The sequence below is a fragment of the Oryctolagus cuniculus genome, chromosome 13 (genome assembly GCF_051225735.1).
Source record: "Oryctolagus cuniculus isolate XC-2025 breed Fujian yellow rabbit chromosome 13, ASM5122573v1, whole genome shotgun sequence".
Taxonomy (NCBI): domain Eukaryota; kingdom Metazoa; phylum Chordata; class Mammalia; order Lagomorpha; family Leporidae; genus Oryctolagus; species Oryctolagus cuniculus.
Genome location: NC_142879.1, coordinates 14016415 through 14038253, shown reverse-complemented (window position 1 = coordinate 14038253; position 21839 = coordinate 14016415). Strand labels below are relative to the sequence as shown.

General features: G+C 38.0%; 1 protein-coding gene across 18 annotated transcripts in view; it reads left to right on the top strand.

Annotated features, from left to right (window-relative positions):
* The window catches only part of DENND1B (DENN domain containing 1B), a 303159-nt gene that overhangs the window by 41175 nt on the left and 240145 nt on the right, over window positions 1-21839 (top strand). For 3 of the 18 annotated variants that reach the window (XM_089312036.1, XM_089312034.1, XM_089312040.1), the window contains exon 3: window positions 6121-6189. The exons of the other annotated variants lie outside the window; for them this stretch is intronic. The gene's annotated coding sequence lies outside the window, so the exon portion shown is untranslated. The remainder of the gene's footprint in view (window positions 1-6120; window positions 6190-21839) is intronic. 18 annotated transcript variants of the gene reach the window in all.

Genomic DNA, 21839 nt, shown 5'->3' with positions numbered 1-21839 from the left:
GGGTCATGTTGTCTTCTTTATTCTTGTTTCTTGTGTTTCTGCATTTAGTTTTAGGCATTTGTGGTGATACTTGTTGGTTTTTTCCCTCTGCTGGCTTTTATCTTTGATCTGTGCGCAAGTGGCTTAGTGGACCGTCTGGTCTTCCATTGAATACTCAGAGGTGTGTGCTGTGTGTTTGTCCAGGGAGCTCTCATCAGTGCTTTAGGGTGGGGCTGGTATCCAGGGGTGAGCATACCTGTTTTTTTTTCTGCTGGTTGTAAATACTAGTTCTGTCATCAAAGACTATAAGCTGATCTGCCTTTGCTTTAATTATGTTAATATCATGTTGATAGCTTAAAAGTACCCTGATATACTTTCCCTATTTTACATTTTTAAGTCAGTCAGAAAGTTTATAGTATTAGTGTTTATACATTCTTGATTAAGAATTTAAGTTTTCTGTTTTATGACCTGTATGGAGAACAGGATATCAAATGAACATCCTGTAAAAGGTAGTCTGGAACAAAATGTCAGTTCCTCTGCTCTCAAGAGTTGAAGAAAGATGATACCTGTGGGATTGTCAGGCAGCAGTTGAGGGTTGAGAGTTGAGTTCCCTGTGTGTTCATGGTTTTGTCTGCATGCTTTGTCTCTCAGAGACTCCATGGCACTGTTCTCTTCCAGGCTTATAGTTTGTCACCAGTACATGTACAACCTAATATTAGGCCAAAGACTTAATATAACCCTCATGCAGATGTCTGGAGCTGCTGTGTTCATTATGTTCCTGTGAGTTTTGCTGCACCAACCAGCTTCCTATGATCAGCAGGACTTCTGCTCTTTTGCCTGAATGTGCCTTCAGATAGAAAATGAGGGGGACCATAGCACTCATGTAATTTCATTTTCTCAAGGACCACAATCCTGACTTTCCTGTTGTTCAAATATAAAAATATTTATTTCAAATGTTTTATTTTATTTTACATTGCTTATGGTGGGCTGACTAGTTTGTGCCTGTTACTGCCTCATAGCAAAAAGCAGTGTTTTATCACTTTAATTTGAGTTTTTTTTATGAACATCTAGTATTATATGAATATCTAGTATTATAGCCATCTAGACTATATGATTACTAAAGCTAGAGATGATATCTTTTCTGCTTTTTGTTACAAAAGTCTTCAGAGTATTATATAAAGGAGTACTCAATAAATGTGTCATGTATGACAAAACACAGAGGTAATATAATAAAATACAAAAGTTGTACTGAAGTATAAGCTTCTGCCACTTTATCTTACTATTATACTAATGATGAAAAAGTTTTGTTATATGATAGACTGGTTTTATAGGTGTGTGTGTTTTTTTGTTTTGTTTTGTTTTTGTTTTTGTTTTTTTTTTTTTTTTTTTTTTTTTTTTTGACAGGCAGAGTGGACAGTGAGAGAGAGAGAGACAGAGAGAAAAGTCTTCCTTTTGCCATTGGTTCACCCTCCAATGGCCTCCACGGCTGGCGCACTGCGGCCGGCGCACTACGCTGATCCGAAGGCAGGAGCCAGGTGCTTATCCTGGTCTCCCATGGGGTACAGGGCCCAAGCACTTGGGTCATCCTCCACTGCACTCCCTGGCCACAGCAGAGAGCTGGCCTGGAAGAGGGGCAACCGGGACAGAATCCGGGCCCCGACCGAGACTAGAACCTGGTGTGCTGGTGCCGCTAGGCGGAGGATTAGCCTGTTGAAACGCGGCGCCAGCCTGGTTTATAGTTATTTACCACTGTGAAACCATTTTCCTCTAGTAGATAGCACAAAACATGTTGTGGGGCCTGGTGCTGTGGCATCGCAGGTAAAGCTGCCCCCTGCAGTGCTGGCATCCTGTGTGTGCTGTGGTTTGAGTTCCGACTGTCCACTTCCCATCCAGCTCTCTGGCATGGTCTTAGAAAGCAGTAGAAGATGGCCCAAGTCCTTGGACCCTTGTGCCCATATAGGAGACCCAGAAGAAGCTCCTCGGTTCTGGTTTCAGATCAGCCTAGCTCCGGCTGTTGCGGCCATTTGGGGAGTGAACCAGCACATGGAAGATCTCTCTCTCTGCCTCTGCCTTTCTCTCACTCTGCTTTTCAAATAAATAAATAAATAAATCTTTTTAAAAACAACCTTTTTGTGAATTTTTATTGAGTGTTTTGAGTGAAAAAAATTACTGTTGAAATTTGTAAAAGATTGTACAGAATTTGGTTGTATTTACTAAGGCTTGAACTAATGCCGTTGTATTTAATAATTCCCTATGTAATTTAAATTTGTAGAGTAATGTACAAAGCCAGTGGGGATTTTCGCATGCATTATCTTCAGGTAATTTTGAATTTATAAACAACCATGTTAAAGTGAACAACTGTCTCCATTTCACTGATGAGAAAATTAAAGGTCAGAGATGTTCTGTCACATCTAAAGTCCCAAAGGTGTGAATTAGGAGAGCTGGGACTGAAATTATTTCTCTGTTCTCTATAGAAGATCATGGAACTGAAAATTTAAGTTCTTAATCTGGTCAGATTGTACAGATATATTATTGTACACTTTCTGGTTTTTAGATTTTTGAAGCTATGTTGAAAGTTTTTACAAATAGTAAATCTTCAGGGAAAGTATAAAAACTGTGTTTTTGTATTACTTCAGTCTGTATACATTGTAAATTGTAAATTTTATAATTAGGTTTGAACTGTTGTGGTGAAATGTGTGAAGATTATATACTGGCACATCCTCAAAGTAAGCTTGCTCTACTGCTGATATTAAGATTCTGCCATTAAAAATAATCTACATTGTATAACGTTAATAGTTTCAAACTTTTTTAGAAATTATTTACCCTGTTACCATCTGTAAATCTGGACAGCATTATTGTAATCAGCTTATATGGTGATTTAAGAAGTATATCCTTGGCTGGGTGAAATTGGAAGTGTTGAGCGTGTGTCCTATTTGCTTGCGTTGTGTTGACTGCTCTGTCTGGTATGTTAGAGGTACTGCTACTTCAATGAGAGGACTTTTTGGCAGGAGATATTGGTATTTACCAGCCAGTGGTGTTTGATTTTGGTTTGAAAGAAGCTAGCTCTATCAACACGTAGGATAATGATTGACTTGCCTTACCCTTTCATTTCATAGGCTTGAGAAATTCCAGAAAGCAGAGTCTTTGTTGGGGGGAAATACAGTCTTTTCAGAAAGCTTTGAATGCTTTCTTATCAGAACTCAGAAGGTTCCTTATCTTTTGGAATACTAGAGTGACTTATCAATGTAGGTATCATTTTTGCTTTTCAGTCCTCTTAAATTATAGGGCAGGTCTTTGTAAATCATAAAAGCAAGTTAGTTAATATGTCAATGCTGATTTATTTTGCCAAAGTGCTTTCTAACTGTTTTCTTTTTTGAGCTTGTTCTTCCTATCATTGTTATATTGAACCTCAAATCTAAAATAACTGATTTCTAGTTCTACCTGAACCAGTAACTAGTAATTCAACTTTGCATAAGTTATTTTCTTTCTTGAATTTTGTTAAATGAAATATAGACTATCCTAAAACTCCTTGCAGTTTAAGCATTTTTTAAAGTGTTTTCTTGTTTTAATTCTTCAACTAGATTATTAATTCACCGAAGTGATGATTTCATCTTACTTTTGGTAATTCTCACTAAAGATAGCATAGCACATTCGATATAATAATATGTTTTTTTTTTTTTTTTAGTAACTTCTGTTTTCAAACTTCAACTTTCCAGGAATCAGTCTTCCCCAAAAAAGTTGTCTTGCACACAGCAACCCTCCCCACAAGATCACTCTATGTTTTCAAACCATTCAAATTTCAGACACCCATGTAGCACTATCTAATCTGGCTCCAATACCTCTTTTTATATATCTTTTATAAAATTTAATTTTAATTTATTTATGTAAAAGAGATACAGAAAGACCTTCCATTTAATGATTTACTCCCCAAATGCCCGTTAACAGGCAGGGCTTGGCCAGGCTGAAGCCAGGAGTGTAACTCCATCCTAATCTCCAGTGTGGGTCAAGGGGACCCTAACTATTTGAGCCATCAGGGCTGTCTCCTAGGATGTGCATTAACAGGAAGCTAGAATTGGAAGTAGAGCAGTGATTCAAACCCAGGCAGTTGACACCTGCCTTCTTGCATTTCCTGCAAGATTTCAGTAGTGTTTATTTAAGTATTTGCACTTTGTTTATTTACTCTTCCTCTAATACCCTTTCCTAAGATAACTGCATGACTAGTTCCTTTACCTTCTTCAACTTTGTGCTCATTTTGAATGAGCCCCACTATAACTTAGTGAAATAAAATTGCACTTAACTTTTCTGGTGCTCATAGTCAGGTTATGTACCCAGCCCAACTTAAATAAATATTAGGTCTATAATGATTGGCTTTGCTGAATAAAATTGAATGCCATGGTAGAAAATTCCCTAGGGTAATGGAAGGGAACTTTTAGCAATATTTTAGCACATTACACATTCTAATGTAGAAGTAAAGATCTGGTTTCTTAGAGGTGTTTTAAGACCCAATTATACACTATTAGATTGAATTCATTGGCTTATTTTCCCTTTGTATACCTTGTTTAGGAGAAGTATGTTTTCATATCTTTTCATTTTCTTTATTGAATTGTTCTCTTTTTACTGATTTTGAGAGTTTTTCATACATCCAGGATATAATGACTTTATAATACATTTTTCCCAGTCTTTGTTGGTGTTTTTCATTCTCTTGATTTACAGTCACAGTGTCTTTCACAGAAAGGAGCCCTTAATTTTATCCAGTTTATCAGCTTTTTTTTTTCCATTTATTCAGTGTATTTCTAGTGTTTCTTCTGATTTTATCTTTGACCCATGGGATAAATAGAAATGTGTTATTTAGGTTCCAAATATTTGGAAGTTTTCCAATGACCTTTATGTTATATTTTGAATATACAGTTCCAGAGAATATTTATTGAATGATTTGAATTCTTCTAAATCTATTTTGACTTCTTTTATGGCCCAGAATATGGATATCTGAAAATTGTTTCATATATTCATTTGGATTTTCAGTATAGAGGAAAAGATAAACTGAGTCTCTTACTTTCAGCTGGAAGCAGATAGAGATGATAAAAGCACTTCTTGGGGGCCGGTGCTGTGGCATAGCAGGTAAAGCCACTGCCTGCAGTGCAAACATCCCATATGGGCATTGGTTCGAGTGCCGGCTGCTCCACTTCCAATCCAATTCTCTGCTATGGCCTTGGGAAGCAGTAGAAGATGGCCCAAGTCCTTGGGCCTCTGTACCGGTTTGGGAGACCCAGAAGAAGCTCATGGCTCCTGGTTTCTGATTGGTGCAGCTCTGGCAGTTGCGGCCCGTTGGGGAATGAACCAGCAGATGGAACCAGACCTCTCTCTCTCTGCCTCTCCTTCTCTCTCTATGTAACTCTGACATTCAAATAAATAAATAATTTTTTTAAAAGTACTTCTTGGACATTATCTACACATGGTTGGAGGAAAAGATATAATAACTACATTCCATGGTCATTCTGATGATATTGTGCCATATTTCTGCCAAACAAACAACTCCCCATCAACCTCTCTCTTTTTGTATGTTTCATAGCTCACAACCCAGGCTTTTTAAGAGAGGGAAACTGGTCCGGATTAGGTCATGTCTTTGGGCTCAGGTCAGATTTACCAAGAGTGGTTGTAGCTACTGAGACCCACCCTGGGTATGGCTGCAGCTCCCTGGAAAGAGGGAACTACTGTGACTAGGGTCTATGACTCCCTGAGTGGATTTAGTGTTGATAATTTTTGGTTTTGAAATAAAAAGATTTATATGAAGAATAAAATCTTGAACTCAAAATCCAGCAGTATTTGCAAGTAAGTTGTAACAAAAATATCCTTTCAAATTTGTGATTACATCATACTACTTCTATCCTGTTATATAACTCTCATGTATGGTGATTCATATTGGACCAGCCACAGAATGGATAAGAAATGTAATAAATAGGCACATGAGACTTTAGTGTAAAAGCAGTTGAGGGGAAATGTGGAGGTAATAGATTCCTGCTGGAAGAGGTTATCTACTTGCCAGGTGTGATCTGCACATCATCCCTTTTGTTTCCAGTGCAGTTTCAGCACAATACTGGAAGTCTTGCCTTTAGAACTAAGTATTGCTTTATTTTCCCAAAGGTTGGGTGATTGGAACACACAGTTCTACTTAGACTAAAAAGAAACCTGTGACTGAACCAAGGGAGGAAGGTAGGCTTGTTTTTTAATACAGAATTCCAAGTACTTATTTTAAAATTCATCATTTTTAACATAGTTAGAATCTTGAGGCTTTTCAAGTTATCTCTTTAAAAAAGAAACATGATTAATTCATTTATTTGTAAGGCAGAGTTTCAGAGAGAGAGAGAAAGAAAGAAAATGACAAAAGAGAATGACGTCTTTCACGTATTGGTTTACTCCCCAGTGGCCACAACAACTAGAGTTGGGCCAGGCTGAAGCCAGGAGTCAGGAGCTCCATCTAGATCTCCCACATGTGTGGCAGAAACTCAAGTACTTGACCAAGCATCTGCTGCTTCCTAAATCCATTAACAGGAAGCTGGATCAGAAAGAGAGTAGCTGGGACTTGAGCTGGTGCTGTGTTATGGGTTACGGACATCTCAGGTGGCAGCTTAACCTGCTGCAACATAGTGCCTGCCCCATGAAGATCTTTAACATCTAGCTAATGAAAGCTCTGAAAACTAAGGATCATGGCTGCATTTTCATTGTAATGATTAAGTAGAAGACCTTCCTGTAATACATAGTAGATGGAGATGAAGTCTAGTGAAGAATGCAAAATCCTCTTTAGAGGGGTCTTTGCAGTTTTTTCATGCCTCTCAGGCAGAATGTTGCTAGCACATGTCCACAAATTTTAAAAACAATTGCTTTTCAATGTTTGTCAGCATGTATTTTGGAGCTATTGATTGAGAAACTGGGTCCATGGGACATACTTTAGATTATTTAAAGACAGAAGTGGAAGTGAAATCTACGTTTTTGAGAAAGTTTCATTTTTGAAAAATTTATCTGTGGTAACTAATAGATTACCTAAAAGGTAATCTATGGGAGTGAAGTTGACACTGAGATGTGATGATTTTGATCAGCCCTTGTCTCGACTGTTGAGGAATGGTGTTTTGTTTTTTTCTCTTTTCTTCACACTATTTGTTGAACTCTTTACTTAGTGTAAGGTTAATCTTTTGATTATAAAGTTAAATGAAAACTAAGTCCTTGTAAAAAAATAAGGTGGGAATAGGAGGTGGAGGAGGAAGAAGCATGACAGTGTGGGAGGGAAGAGAGTGTGGGAAGAATTACTATATTCCTAAATTTGTACATATAAAATGCATGAAGTTCGTATACCTTAAATACAATTTAAAAAATAAAGTTTAAAAAAAAGAAAAGAAAAAGTGGCTGTTAAGGACCTGTTAGTTTGAAGTCATTGTCAAGGAATTGAGCGATGGGTGGTGCATACATCCAATCCTTATGACTCTCTCATTTTTCTAAGGAAGAAGTTGCAAGTATGCTGCCTATAACTTATAAGCATTGTCTCTAACAGGCCCCATGTGTATAGATGGAACAACTGGAGTAGGTTTGGAGGTAGGCAAGGGCTGATGGTATCAAGGGACAAAAAAGTGAAGGATGATTTGGACTGAGGCTTTTGTACATGCAGCTAGACTACTTAGATTTTCAAAAGAGCTAGCAACAGGTTTTTGATTTTTTCCTGAATGCTAATATAGTCAACTTTTCATCCATGGGTTACATATTCATGGATTCAACTAACCAAAGACCAAAAATATTTAAAAAATTATGTCTCTGCTGAATATGTACAGACTTTTTTTTCTTGCCATTATTCCCTAACAATAGAGTTTAACAACTGTTTACATAGGATTTGCAGTGTGTTAGGTGTTTTAAGTTACTTAGAGATGACTTAAAGTATACAGGAGGTTGTATGGAATGTACATGCAAATACCATTTTATATAAGGGACTTGAGCACCTTTGGATTTGCTATTCATGGGGGTACTGGAGCCAATCTCTCATGGATACTGAGGGACAACTGTATAGAAAAATCTCATTTATGAAAGAGACATTCAGAGAAACAGAGGCTCAGGTGTATAATCAGCTGTTTTCAGAGGGGGCGGTAAAACAGCAATATAGCCAACAGAAGATAGAGGCACACAATCTCAGCAGAGCCTTAAAGCCGATGACTCATATCACACTGTTACAGGAATTCAGTATGGATTTTTATAGAGTGGTAGGAAGTTCATCACTGTCTCACAGAGGACTTCCATGATGTGTATGGAATTTCTCATTTCAATTTAAGATTTAAGAGTTGGGGAAACATTTAATCTTTTTTAATCTCAAAATGAATGAATAATTGACTGGATTAGGTATTTTGGGTTTCCTCTAATTCAAATTTGCTCTTCAAATTCAATAAAAGTTTTAATTTACAGGTTGCATATTCTAGAGATAGGGTTGTTTTATAGTTATTCCAGTCTTTGTTTTCTAATAAATACCTATTAAAATTAATAAAGTCTGAATAGCTATTTTGACTTGACTGTCACATAGCTTACACTAAAATGAGCATAAACTACAAAGCAAACTTCAGATTACTATTTTCAATCAAGGAAATATACCGAAGAACTCATGAAAAGAGGCTTTAGAGTAGTGATTTCTTTTTAATGTAGTGGTAAAGGCTCTGAGATAATGCTCAGATTAGATTTTAAATTTAATTTTTCAGTTTTCTTGTCAAAAACTAGAGGGTGTTATAAAACCCTTCCTTTGGAGCTGATGTATTTTGCAGAATGTATGGTAGAACAGATATAGCTCTGATACTTGAATGCATTATTTGGTTCTGTAATCAAGGAGAAACAAATTAGGATTTCGAGATGTAAAAATATTTTGAGATTCTGTATCTTGAATTCTAAACTTTAAGTATAGATAAGGCAGAATTTTCTTTAGATAATATGTCAGCTTTGTCCATTTCAATCTGTATGTGTGCTTTTAAAAAAGATTTATTTTTTTTTGAAAGAGTTTCTGTCAGAAGACAGAGGAGAGACAGAGATCTTCCACCTACTGGTTCACTCTTCAGGTGGCTGCAATGGCCACGGCTGGGCCAGGCCAAAGCCATGAGGCAGGAGCTTCATCTTTATCTCCCACATGGGTGGCAGGAGTCCAAACACTTGGGTAGTGTTCCACTGCTTTCCAGGGCCATTAGCAGGAAGCTGGATGGAAAGTGGAGTAGCCAGGACAGAAACTGGTGTCTATATGGGATGCTAGTGTCATAGGTAGCAGCTTTATCCACTATACCACAATGCCAGACCCCTCTATGTGGATTTTTATGCCACTGAAGAATGAAACACCTACATTTATCCTGTGTATTTTCTCTACTGTGCTCCTTTTCTTGTTGTGGTCAGCCTATCCATTCATTCATTCATGTACCCACTCCTTCATCAGACATTAATTGACAGCCTACTTTGTTCTAAACGCAGTACTACATGCCAAAAGTATGAATGTTTGAATCAAAAGTTAAGTAAGATTCGATTTTTTTAAAAAAAGGTATTGTGTTTCTCAGATATATAAAAAAATGATGCTAAAAATCATATGGAAACACAAGAGATCCCAATGAGCCAAAGCAATTTTATACAACAAAAACAAAGCCAGAGGCATCACAATACCAGATTTCAAGACACATTACAGGGCAGTTATAATCAAAACAGTTGGATACTTGCACAAAAACATACATGTAGATGAATGGGACAGAAAAGAAACTAGAAATCAATCCACATGTCTAAAACCAACTTATTTTTGACAAAGGAACTAATATCAATCCCTGGAGCAAGGACGGTCTCTTCAACAAATGGTCCTGGGAAAACTGGATGTCTGCATACAGAAGTATGAAACAAGACCCTTACATTACACCTTACATAAAAATCCATTCAAAATGGATAAAAGACCTAAGTCTACCACCAGATAACATAAATTACTAGAGAACATTGGGGAAACTCTGCAAGACATTGGCATAGACAAAGACATTGGAAGAGACCCCAGAAGCGCAGTCAATCAAAACCAAAATTGACAAGTGGGATTGCATCAAGCTGAGAAGCTTCTGCACTGCAAAAGAAATACTCAGTGAAGAGGCAACCGACAGAATGGAAGAAAATATTTGCAAACTATGTGTCTGATAAAGGACTAATAATCAGAATCTACAAAGAGATCATGAAACTCCACAACAACAAAACAAACAACCCAGTTAAGAGATGGGCCAAGGACTTAAACAGACATTTTTCAAAAGAAGAAATTCAAATGGCCAACAGACTCTTGAAAAAAGTGCTCAGGGTCACTAGCCATCATGGAAATGCAAATCAAACCACAATGAAGTTTCACCTCACCTGTTAGAATGGTTGTCATACAGAAATCAGCAAACAACAAATACAGGCAAGAATGTTGGGAAAATGATACCTTAATCCACTGTTGGTGAGATTGTAAACTGGTGCAGCTACTTTGGAAGACAATATGGAGATATCTCAGAAATCTGAATATAGACCTACCATATGAGTCAGCTATCCCATCCCTGGGAATTTACCCAAACCAAAAGAAATCATCATGTGAAAGAGTAACCCCATGTATCTGTACCCCCATGTTCACTGCAGCTCAATTCACAATAGCTAAGATACAGAATCAAGCCAGATGTCTATCAACTGAAGACTGGGTAAAGAAATTATTGTATATAGACCCTATAGAGTACTACTCAGCTTTAAAAAAGTGAAATCCTGTCATTTGCAACAAAATGGTTGCAACTGGAAACCATTATTACTTAGTGAAATAAGCTAGTCCTCAAAAGACAAATACTGTATGTTTTCCCTTATCTGAGGTATCTAATAGAGTACCTAAAAGGCGATCTATAGGAGTGAAATTGATTTTGTATTCACACAAAATGAACATTTTGACGATTGTTTACAGCCCTTGTCTCTGTTGAGGAACAGTGTTTTTTTCTTCAAACTATTTGTTGAACTCTTTTACTTAGTGCAGTGTTAACCTTATAATCATTAAGTAAACAGAAAGATATTTACAAAAATCAAGAGTGGTAATGGGAGAGGGAGGAGAAAGAAGTGTTGGAGTGTGGGTTGGAGGGAGGGTAGGGTGAGAAGTATCACTGTTTCTCAGTCTGTGTCTATGAAATACATTAAATGTGTATAACTTAAATAAAATTTAAAAAACCTCTATAAAAGATATTGTTTATTTATAGAGATATTCTATCTGCTCTGTCACTGTCCAGATGGCTGTAATGACCATGGGTGGGCTGGGCTGAAGCTAAGACCCAGGAACTTCATCTGTGGTTCCCACATGGGTAGTTGGGCCCAAATGCTTGGGTGATCTTCTGCTGCCTTTTCCCAGGCCACTAGCAGGGAGCTGCATCAGAAGTGGAGCAGATGGGATATGAACAAGTGGGATGACAAGTGTCACATGTGGTGGCTTTACCTGCTACACCTGCACACTGGACCCAAGTTTCCAGATTAAGCTACACATCTCTACTTTTTTTCTGCTTATTTCCTCACATATATGTGTTCTCGGATAATCCTTAAAACTACTTTACTATATCAGTTGTTCATCTTTCAAAATTGTACTTGATTTATTTAGTGCTATACTTTAAAGACTGAAGATCAGCTATTATAAACAAAAACTGAAACAAAACAGTAACAACAACAATAAAAATCATCCCTCCAAATATGGAGATTTAAATCACATGGTAATTTAAAAGCAGGTAGCTTGGCTGGAGGGCAACAGGCATCCGTGTTCAACATGTTTGGTTCTGGATCTCAGTGGGAATGCTTCTAACTTTTCCCCATTCAATACGACACTGGCTATAGATTTGTCATAAATTGCCTTGATTGTATTGAGGAATGTTCCTTCTTTACCCAATTTGCTTAAAGTTTTCATCATGAAAGGATGTTGTATTTTGTCAAATGCTTTCTCTGTATCTATTGAGATAATCATATGGTTTTTGTTCTTCAGTTTGTTAATGTGATGTAACACATTGATGGATTTGTAAATGTTGAAACATCTCTGTGTACCAAGGATAAATCCCCCTTGGTCCAGGTGAATGATCTTTCTGATGTGGTGTTGGATTTTATTAGCTAGTATTTTGTTGAGTATTTTTGCATATTTGTTCATCAGGGATATTGACTTGTAGCTCTCTTTCTGTGTTGTTTATTTTTCTGGTTCAGGAATTTAAGAATTCTGGGTTGAGAGTTTTTTTCTGAACACTTGGAGTATGTCTCTCCATTCTCTCATAGCCTGTAGGGTTTCAGATGAGAAGTCTGCTGTGAGTCTAATTGAAAGCTATGCCTCTGTGATTGAGTGGAGTGTCTGCACTTTCAGTGAATACCCTGAAGTATGTTCTGGGTGTGGCTCAGGAGCTCTGGTCAGTGCTCTAATGTGAATTGGGTATCAGGGTGACATGCAAGAAAGGAGGGTTTGGTCACTTCTGTTGGCATAATCACATCCTCACTTCTCTCTTCCAAGGTGATCAGTTTCTGGGTGTTATCCCACAGTGGGTGCAATACTCAGCCTCACTATTGAAGTAACACCTTGAGAGTAGGGACTCCACTTTGGAGCACCTGAGACTCCATCTTGAGAAAGCCTGCCCGTCTCCCCACCCCGCACTGGGAGACTCTGGTCTGAAACTATGATCTAAAACACTCGGACAATAGCAGTCCACTACATCACACCTGGCAACCTGCATCACACTTGGCAGAGCATAGAAACCCCTTAGCATGATTGTTCAAGCTTGGAATCGGATAGGCTGGACCTGGGCTGATGATAAAAATGTAATTTGTCTATGTCTTACATATGATTTAAGCCAATACCTGGATTAATGTCAAGATTATAATTGAAATTGTTAAGATTGTAACTGGTATTGTTAAGATTATAATTGATACTAGTTTGCATATGTTTTAGGTCAGCTTGATCCTGGTAACCATATATTCTCTCCTGATCCTAGCAACCATGTATTCCCTTCCCAATTTGTGGTTTTTGCCTTTATAAATCCTGTTGCTTTGGGCTTTGGGGTCAAAGAGTTCTTTAGGGCACGAGCCTACTCTCCACCGCTGGCAATAAAGGACCATCAAATGTTATCAATGTGTGGTACTCCTTTGTTTGCACTCACTCAGGTACAACACTACTTGTATGAACCACACAAAGGATTTGTGCAGTCCTCAGTATGAACATGTATCCCATTGCAGTGATCCACCCCATGCAATCAGGGAGCTCTGAGTATGTGTTACCACTCGCATTGATTGCCCAGAAACTCAGCTATACCCTGTAGCCTATAATGCAGTCATAGAGTTACCGTAGTCTCAGCACACAAGGCTCCCGCAGTCTTTGGGTAGAGAGAATCTACTCTACCCCACTAGCCTGTCCCACCCACAGAGAGGCAGAAACACTCCCAGAGCCTGTGAGTGCTCTGCCTAGGGAGTTTGAGTCCCACAGGCTGTGATACGTTGAGAGGCTGGGGGTACCTTTTAGTCCTACATGTGTGCCCAGCCCCTATCAATCCTCCCAGCCAGACTCAAAGTCCATGGGGAATGTGAATTTTTCCCTCTGGTAGAATTCCCAGGTCACACACATGCAGAAGAGCCTCTAGCTTTAGCCTGTACTCATTTCACAATGTTGGCTTCTCCCCACCAGTTGCCGAGTGCATGCACTCAACCATTGCTGCCACTACTGCTGAGAAGATGGAGTCTTGTCCTGGCCAGTTGTTGGGTACATGCCCAAGAGCTTCTGCAGGTGCTGGTTCTGTCCCAAATGGCACCTGCCCTGTCTCAACCAGTTGCCTGGTGCTGTTGTTTGGGAGATGGGGAGAGAGAAATGTGCGCCCCCCTTTTTCAGTGGATTAGTGGACACCCTATCCCTCTTAAGGCTCTAGGCAGTGCTCATACCAAGTTCGCCCTCTGGCTGTATCACCAGTCACATGGGCTGCTGCAGTCTGATCTCACCTCATTCTGCAAATCTGGCTCTTTCTCTGGCTCTTGGCTGCTGTGGTCGTGTGATGTGTCTGTGCTCGTGCTGAATGTCTGCACCTACCACACCGATCCTCTTCCTTCCGTAGAATTTCTGCTGGTGTTTTCTTTCTGACTCTTCCCTGAGAATGTACTTTCTCCACTTTTTTTATATAACTATTTATCCCTGGAGCAATATGTCCTTCCCTATTCTGCCATCTTGGAATCCCTCTTAATTTTTTTTTTTTCATCCTTCACCTCCAATGTCAACCTTTTTGATTGAAATTCTTGATTTTCATTTTATTGGAAGAAGTGACTATAATATATAAATATTTTGAATGAGAATGCTTTGTTATATTCTTTTCAAAGTTACAGTACTTAATAAAATAACTGACTTATTTATTTTTTATTTTTTAAAGGATTGTCTCATAGGGCCATGCCATAGGTCAGGGAGAATCTGACAGAGCAATTCTTTTTTTAATTTTTGAATATCTTTTTATTTATTTGAAAGAGTTAACAAAGAGAGAGAGAGAGAGAAGCAGAGAATTCTTCTGTCTGCTGGTTCACTCCCCAAATGGCTGCAGCAGCCAGGACTGGACCAGACCAAAGGCAAGAGCCAGGAGCTTCTTCCATGTCTCCCATGTGAGTTCAGGGACCCAGGCACTAGGGTCATCTTTGACTGCTTTTCCAGGACATTAGTAAGGAGCTGGAACAGAAGTGGAGCAGCCAGGTCTAGAACTTGTGCCCATATGATATAGTGATGTTGCAGGTTGCAGCTTTATCTGTGACACCACAAAGATGGCCTCTATTTTTTATAGCTCTATTTTATATATTTGAAAGTCAGAGTTATGAAGAGGGAGAGCGAGAGGGAGGGAGGGAGGGAGAAAGAGATCTTCCATCTGCTGGTCACTCTCCAAATCACCACAATGGCCAGGGCTGGGCCAGGCCAAATCCGGGGGCCAAGGGCCTCATCCAGGTCTCCCACATGGGTGCAGGGGCCCAACGACCTGGTCCATCTTCCACTGTTTTCCCAGGTACATTAGCATGGAGATGGATCAGAAGTGGAACAGCCAGTACTCAAACCTGTACCTATATGGGATGCCGGTGTTGCATCCCCAATAGCTTTTGTATTAGATATGATAATAGTCTAATACTTTCATATAAACAATATATATCAATATGTATATATACATACTCATTAATGGAAATTTGGAAGATAAAGAAATGTAAGAAAATAAAAATTACTCTTAATACCATCTTCTAAAAGTTACTATTGTTAACATTAGTAGGTGTTTCCCCCCAGGCATTTCCCTTGTATCTTTAATGTATATGTACTATTAATTTTTAAGATTCATGGTTGATTGATGATCTTTTTTGGTAGAAAAATATAAATGTTTATTGGCAAGGAGCCAGGCAGCTGTTGCTTAATTTTTAGACTCTGAGGTACTGAAGGCAGTGTATCTTATAGTTCACAGTTGGGAATAAGCTGTGTGATCAGCTCTTTTGTGGGCCTCTGGTCCACAGCATATGTGGCTTTCTTTTGATTGGTCAGTGATAGAGGCCAGTGTGTTTCTTTTGGTATGACGAAGGATAGCTCTATTCTGTCTGGGTCTAGGGGTAGATTGGGTATTGCTTTGATTGGAGCTTGTGCATAGCTCCAAAGCTGTCAGAACAGAGGTCAGCTTTGAGATGTTAGCTATGTTAATGTCCTTTCATTTCCTAATGTTTTACTTATGGCATAGTTTAGAGACAGAAAACATTTAACTCTGGTCATGATAGACTTCTGCTATCTTGGGTTTTGTAGCATTCTGTTAATTTTTTTATTATTCATATATCATAGATTTAGGAGAAATTTATTTTCATTTTTCCCAAATGTTTTTAACTTTTGTTGAATTTTTTCCTCCCTCCCTCTCTCCCCCTTCCCCTTTTGCTTCCCTTCCTTCCTTCCTTCCTTCCTCCCTTCCTTGTCTTCTTAGGATTTTTCTTTGCTAAGCTTAGATTTTCTATGTGACATAGAATATATTCCTCTAACCCAGAAAATCTGCTATGGATAAACTTTGATTTTTTTTCCTACTAAAATAAATTTATTTTATTGTTTGTCGGTCACAAATTCTCCCCCCCCCCCCAAAGAAACCTTTTATTTAAGGAGTACAAATTTCATAATTACAACTTTAGGAATATAATGATGTTTCCCACTGTATGTGCCCTCCTACCTACACTTCCACCTCACCTCCCCCTCCCTCTCTGTCTCCCATTCCCAGTCCCATTCTCCATTAATATTCATTTTCAATTAACTTTATACACAAAGACCAACTGTATGCTAAGTAAATATTTCAACAATTTGCACACACACAGACACAAAAACTGATTGAGAATAAATTTTATAGTTAATTCTCATAATATAACTCATTGAGGACAGAGGTCCTGCATGGGAAGTAAGTGAACAGTGACTCCTGTTTTTAATTTAACAATTAACACTCTTATGTATGATGTCAGTGATCACCTGAGGTTCCTGACGTGAGCTGCCAAGGCTATGGAAACCTTTTGAGTCAATAATCTCCATCAGTATTTAGACAAGGCCAGAAGAAAATAGGAAGTTCTTTCCTCCTTTAGAGAAAAGTACATCCTTTTTGATGGCAGCTTCTTTCCACTGGGGTCTCACTTGCAGAGATCCTTCATGTAGGACTTTTTTTTTTTTTTTTTGCCACAGTGTATTGGCTTTCTATGCTTGAAATTCTCTCATGGGCTTTTCAGCCAGACCAGAATACTTTAAGGGCTGATTCTGAGGTCAGAGTGCTATTTAAAGCAATTGTCATTCTATGAGTCTGCCGTGTGGACTGCTTCCCATGTTGGAACATTCTCTTCTTTTTAATCCTATATATTTTATTATTACCCAACACTTGATCTTATTTATATGATCCCTTTAACACTTAATCCTATCTGTATAATCACTTTAGAACCTAATATGATCTCTTTAACACTTAAGACGGCATTTTTACCACCCAGCTTTATGGGATTTGGGGTACCATGGCTGGTTTTTAAACTGTACCTTTAGAAGTAAGTCTATAGGAATGTATGCAGGACTATACAGTTTTATAGTTGCAAAGTCCTCCTTTCTCTCTTTTTACCACTCTTATTTTTTATTGATATCTATTTTCAATTGAATTTATACATATATAATTAATTCTATGTTAAGTAAGGATTTAAAAAAACAGTATGAAGAACAACAACAACAACAACAAAAAACCTGTTCCTTGACAGTCGAGACAAAGACTGTTCAAGTCATTGCCTCTCAAAAGTGTCAATTTCATGTCTACAGATCTCCTTTTAAATGCTCTATTTGGTATCACAAATCAGGGAGAATATATGGTATTTTCCCCTTTGGGACTGGCTTATTTCACTAGATATGATGTTTTCCAGATTCATCCATTTTGTTGCAAATGACCGGATTTCATTTTTTTTAACTGCTGTGTAGTATTCTGAAGAGTGCATATACCATAATTTCTTTATCCAGTCCTCAGTTGATGGGCATTTAAGTTGATTCCATGTCTTACCTATTGTGAATTGAGCTGCAATGAACATGGGAGTACAGATAACTCTTTTATTTGTTGATTTCATTTCCTTTGGATAAATTCCCAGAAGTGGGATGGCTGGGCCATATGGTAGGTCTATATTCAGATTTCTGAGGTATCTCCATACAGTCTTCCATAGTGGTTTTACCAGTTTACATTCCCACCAACATCCTCACTAGCATTTGTTGTTTGTTGATTTCTGTATGACAGCCATTCTAACTGGGGTGAGGTGAAACTTCATTGTGGTTTTGATTTGCATTTCCCTGATACTTAGTGATCCTGAGCATTTTTTCATGTATCTGTTGGCCATTTGGATTTCCTCTTTTGTAAAATGTCTGTTATGTCTTTTGCCCAATTCTTAACTGGGTTGTTTGTTTTGTTGTTGTGGAGTTTCTTGACCTATTTATATATTCTGGTTATTAATCTTTTATCAGTTGCATAGGTTGCAAATAATTTCTCCTACTCTGTCAGTTGCCAGTTCACTTTCCTGAGTGTTTCTTTTGGAGTACAGTAGATTCTCAATTTGATGCCATCCCAGTTGTTAATTTTGGCTTTGACTGCCTGTGCCTCTGGGGTCTTTTCCAAGAACTGTGCAATGTCTTGCAGGGTTTCCCCAATGTTCTCTAATAATTTGATGGTATCAGGTCATAGATTTAGGTATTTAATCCATTTTGAATGGATTTTTGTGTAAGGTATAGGGTAGGGTTCCTGCTTCATAATTCTGCATGTGGATATCCAGTTTTCTCAACACATTTGTTGAAGAGACTGTCCTTGCTCCAGGGAATAGTTGTATCTCCTTGGTCAATGTAAGTTGGTTGTAGGTGCTTGGATTGATTTCTGGCATTTCTATTCTGTTCCATTGGTCTGTCCATCTGTTTTTGTACCAGTACCGGGCTGTTTTGATTATAACTGCCTTGTAGTATATTGTGACTCCTCCAGATTTGTTTTTGTTGTATAAGATTGCTTTAGCTATTTGAGGTCTCCTGTGTTTCCATATGAATTTCAGAGTCTTTTTTCATTGTCTGACAAGAATGTCTTTGGTATTTTGATTGGTATCACACTGAACTTATAAATTGCTTTTGGAAGAATGGATATTTTGATGATATTGATTTTTTCCAATCTGTGAACATGGAAGAGTTTTCCAATTTTTTTCTATTTTCTTCTATTTCTTTCTTTAATGTTTTGTAATTTTCATCATAGAGATCTTTGACATCCTTGGTTAAATTTATTCCAAAGTTTTTGATTTTTTTTGTAGCTATTGTGAATGGGATTGCTATTAGAAGTTCTTAGCCATGGCATTGTCTCTGTATACAAAAGTTGTTGATTTGTATACTGATTTTATACCCTGGTACTTTGCTTCTATGAGTTCCAATAGTCTCTTGGTGGAGCCTTTGGATCCCCTATATATAGAGTCATGTCATCTGCAAATAGGGATAGCTAGACTTCCTCTTTCCAAATTTGTATTCCTTTGATTTTTTTTTCTTGCCTCATGGCTCTGGTTAGAACTTCCAGGACTATATTGAATAGCAATGGTGAGAGTAGGCATCCTTGTTTGATTCAGGATCTCAGTGGGAATGCTTCTAACTTTTCCCCATTCAATAGGATTCTGGCCATGGGTTTGTCAAAAATTGTCTTGATTGGCTGGCACTGTGGCTCACTAGGCTAATCCTCCACCTGTGGCACTGGTACTCCGGGTTCTAGTCCTGGTTGGGGCACCAGTTCTGTCCCAGCTGCTCCTCTTCCAGTCCAGCTCTCTGCTGTGGCCCGGGAGGGCAGTGGAGGATGGCCTAAGTCCTGGGGCCCTGCATCCGCATGGGAGACCAGGAGGGAGCACCTGGCTCCTAGCTTCAGATTGGCGCAGCATGCCGGCTGTAGTGGCCATTTCGGGGGTGAACCAACAGAAGGAAGACCTTTCTCTCTGTCTCTCTCTCTCACTGTCTAATTCTGCCTGTTGAAAAAAAATTGTCTTGCTTGTGTTGAGAAATGTTCCTTCTATACCCAGTTTGCTTAGAGTTTTCATCATGAAAGGGTACTATATTTTATCAAATGCTTTATCTGCATCTATTGAGATAATCATTTGGTTTTTATTTTTCAGTTTGTTAATGTGATGTATCACATTGATTAATTTGTGAATTTTGAACCATGTCTGCATACCAGGGATAAATCTCACTTGGCGTGAGTGAATGATCTTTCTGATGAGTTGTTGGATTTGATTGGTTATAATTTTGTTGAGGATTTTTGTGTCTATGTTCAGGGAAATTAGTCTGTAGTTTTCTTTCTCTGTTGTGTCTTTCTTGGGTTTAGAAATTAAGTTGATTCTGGCTTCATAGAAAGAATTTGGGAGGATTCCCTCCCTTTCAATTGTTTTGAATAGTTTGAGAAGAATTAGAATTATTTCTTCTTTAAATGTCTGGTATAATTCAGCAGTGAAGCCATCTAGTCCTTGGGTTTTCTTTGTTGGGAAGGTCTTTATTACTGTTTCAATTTACATCTTGGTTATGGATCTATTTAGGTTTTCTGTGTTTTCATGACTCAATTTAGGTAGGTTGTATGTGTCCAGGAATCTATCCATTTCTACTATGTTTCCCAGTTTGTTGGCTCTTTGTAGTAATTTCTGATGATTCTTTTTATTTCTGTGGTGTCTGTTGTTACATTTCCTTTCTCATCTCTAATTTTATTGATTTGGGTCTTCTTTCTTTTTTTGGTTAGTTGGGCCATGGTATATCAATTTTGTTTATTTTTTCAATAAACAGTTCTTCATTTTGCTGATTCTTTTTGTTTAAATTTTGTTGATTTTTTATAATTTTATTTTTTTTAAATTTTTTATTTAGTAAATATAAATTTTTCAAAGTACAGTTAATGGATTACAATGTCTTCCCCCCCATAATTTCCCTCCCACTCACACCCCTCCCATCTCCCGCTCCCTCTCCCATTACATTCACATCAAGATTCATTTTCAATTCTCTTTACATACAGAAGATCAATTTAGTATATATTAAGTAAAGATTTCATCAGTTTGCACCCACACAGAAACACAAAGTGTAAAATTCTGTTTCAGTACTAGTTATAGCATTACTTCACATTGGACAACACATTAAGGACAGATCCCACATGAGAAGTAAGTACACAGTGACTCCTGTTGTTGACTTAACAATTTGACACTCTTGTTTATGGCATCAGTAATCTCCCTAGGCTCTAGTCATGAGTTGCCAAGGCTATGGAAGCCTTTTGAGTTCGCCGACTTCGATCTTATTCCAACAGGGTCATAGTCAAAGTGGAAGTTCTCTCCTCCCTTCAGAGAAAGGTACCTCCTTCTTTGATGGCCTGTTCTTTCTACTGGGATCTCACTCGCAGAGATCTTCCATTTAGGTTTTGTGTTGTTGTTGTTGTTGTTGTTGTTGTTTGTTTTTTTTTTTTTTTTTTTTTTTTTTTTTTTTTTTTTGCCAGAGTGTCTTGGCTTTCCATGCCTGAAATACTCTCATGGGCTCTTCAGCCATGTCCACATGCCTTAAGGGCTGATTCTGAGGCCAGAGTGCTATTTAAGACATCTGCCATTCTGTGAGTCTACTGTGTATCCCGCTTCCCATGATGGATTGTTCTCTCCTTTTTTTTTTTCTCATTATTTAGAGAATACTTTATTAGTTCTGTAATCAAACCCACGTAGATAAGACCTTACATATTTAATACAGTGCGTTACCCCTCTACAAATGGAAAAAAAAATTAAGTTTAACGTTTCTAGACCAATATGGCTGTTAATTTCTGTACAATGCCAACTCAACACGGTAAACTGGGATACTTTTCTCAAAGTTGACAGCACAGCTAAAGTTTCCAAAAATTCAATTATATATATGTATATATATATATATATATGTATTTATATAAAAAGACCAGTAATAGCAGTATGTTATGTATCAATAGCAGCAACAGCTTTTCCAGGTTCTGCAGTCATTTGAACAAAATTATAGAGACATCTAGCACACTCCATTAAAAAAAAAAGAAAAAAGGTAAAAAAACAAAACCCCGAAAACAGCAAAACTTTGCTGTTCTCTCCCTTTTTGATTCTATCAGTTAGTATTAGCAGACACTAGACTTGTTTGTGTGACCCCTTTGACTCTTAGACCTATCAGTGTGATCAATTGTGAACTGAAATTGATCACTTGGACTAGTGAGATGGCATTGGTACATGCAATCTTGATGGGATTGTATTGGGATTCTCTGGTATGATTCTAACTCCACTATTTGGGGCAAGTCAGCTTGAGCATGTCCCAAATTGTACCTCTCCTCGCTCTCTTATTCCCACTC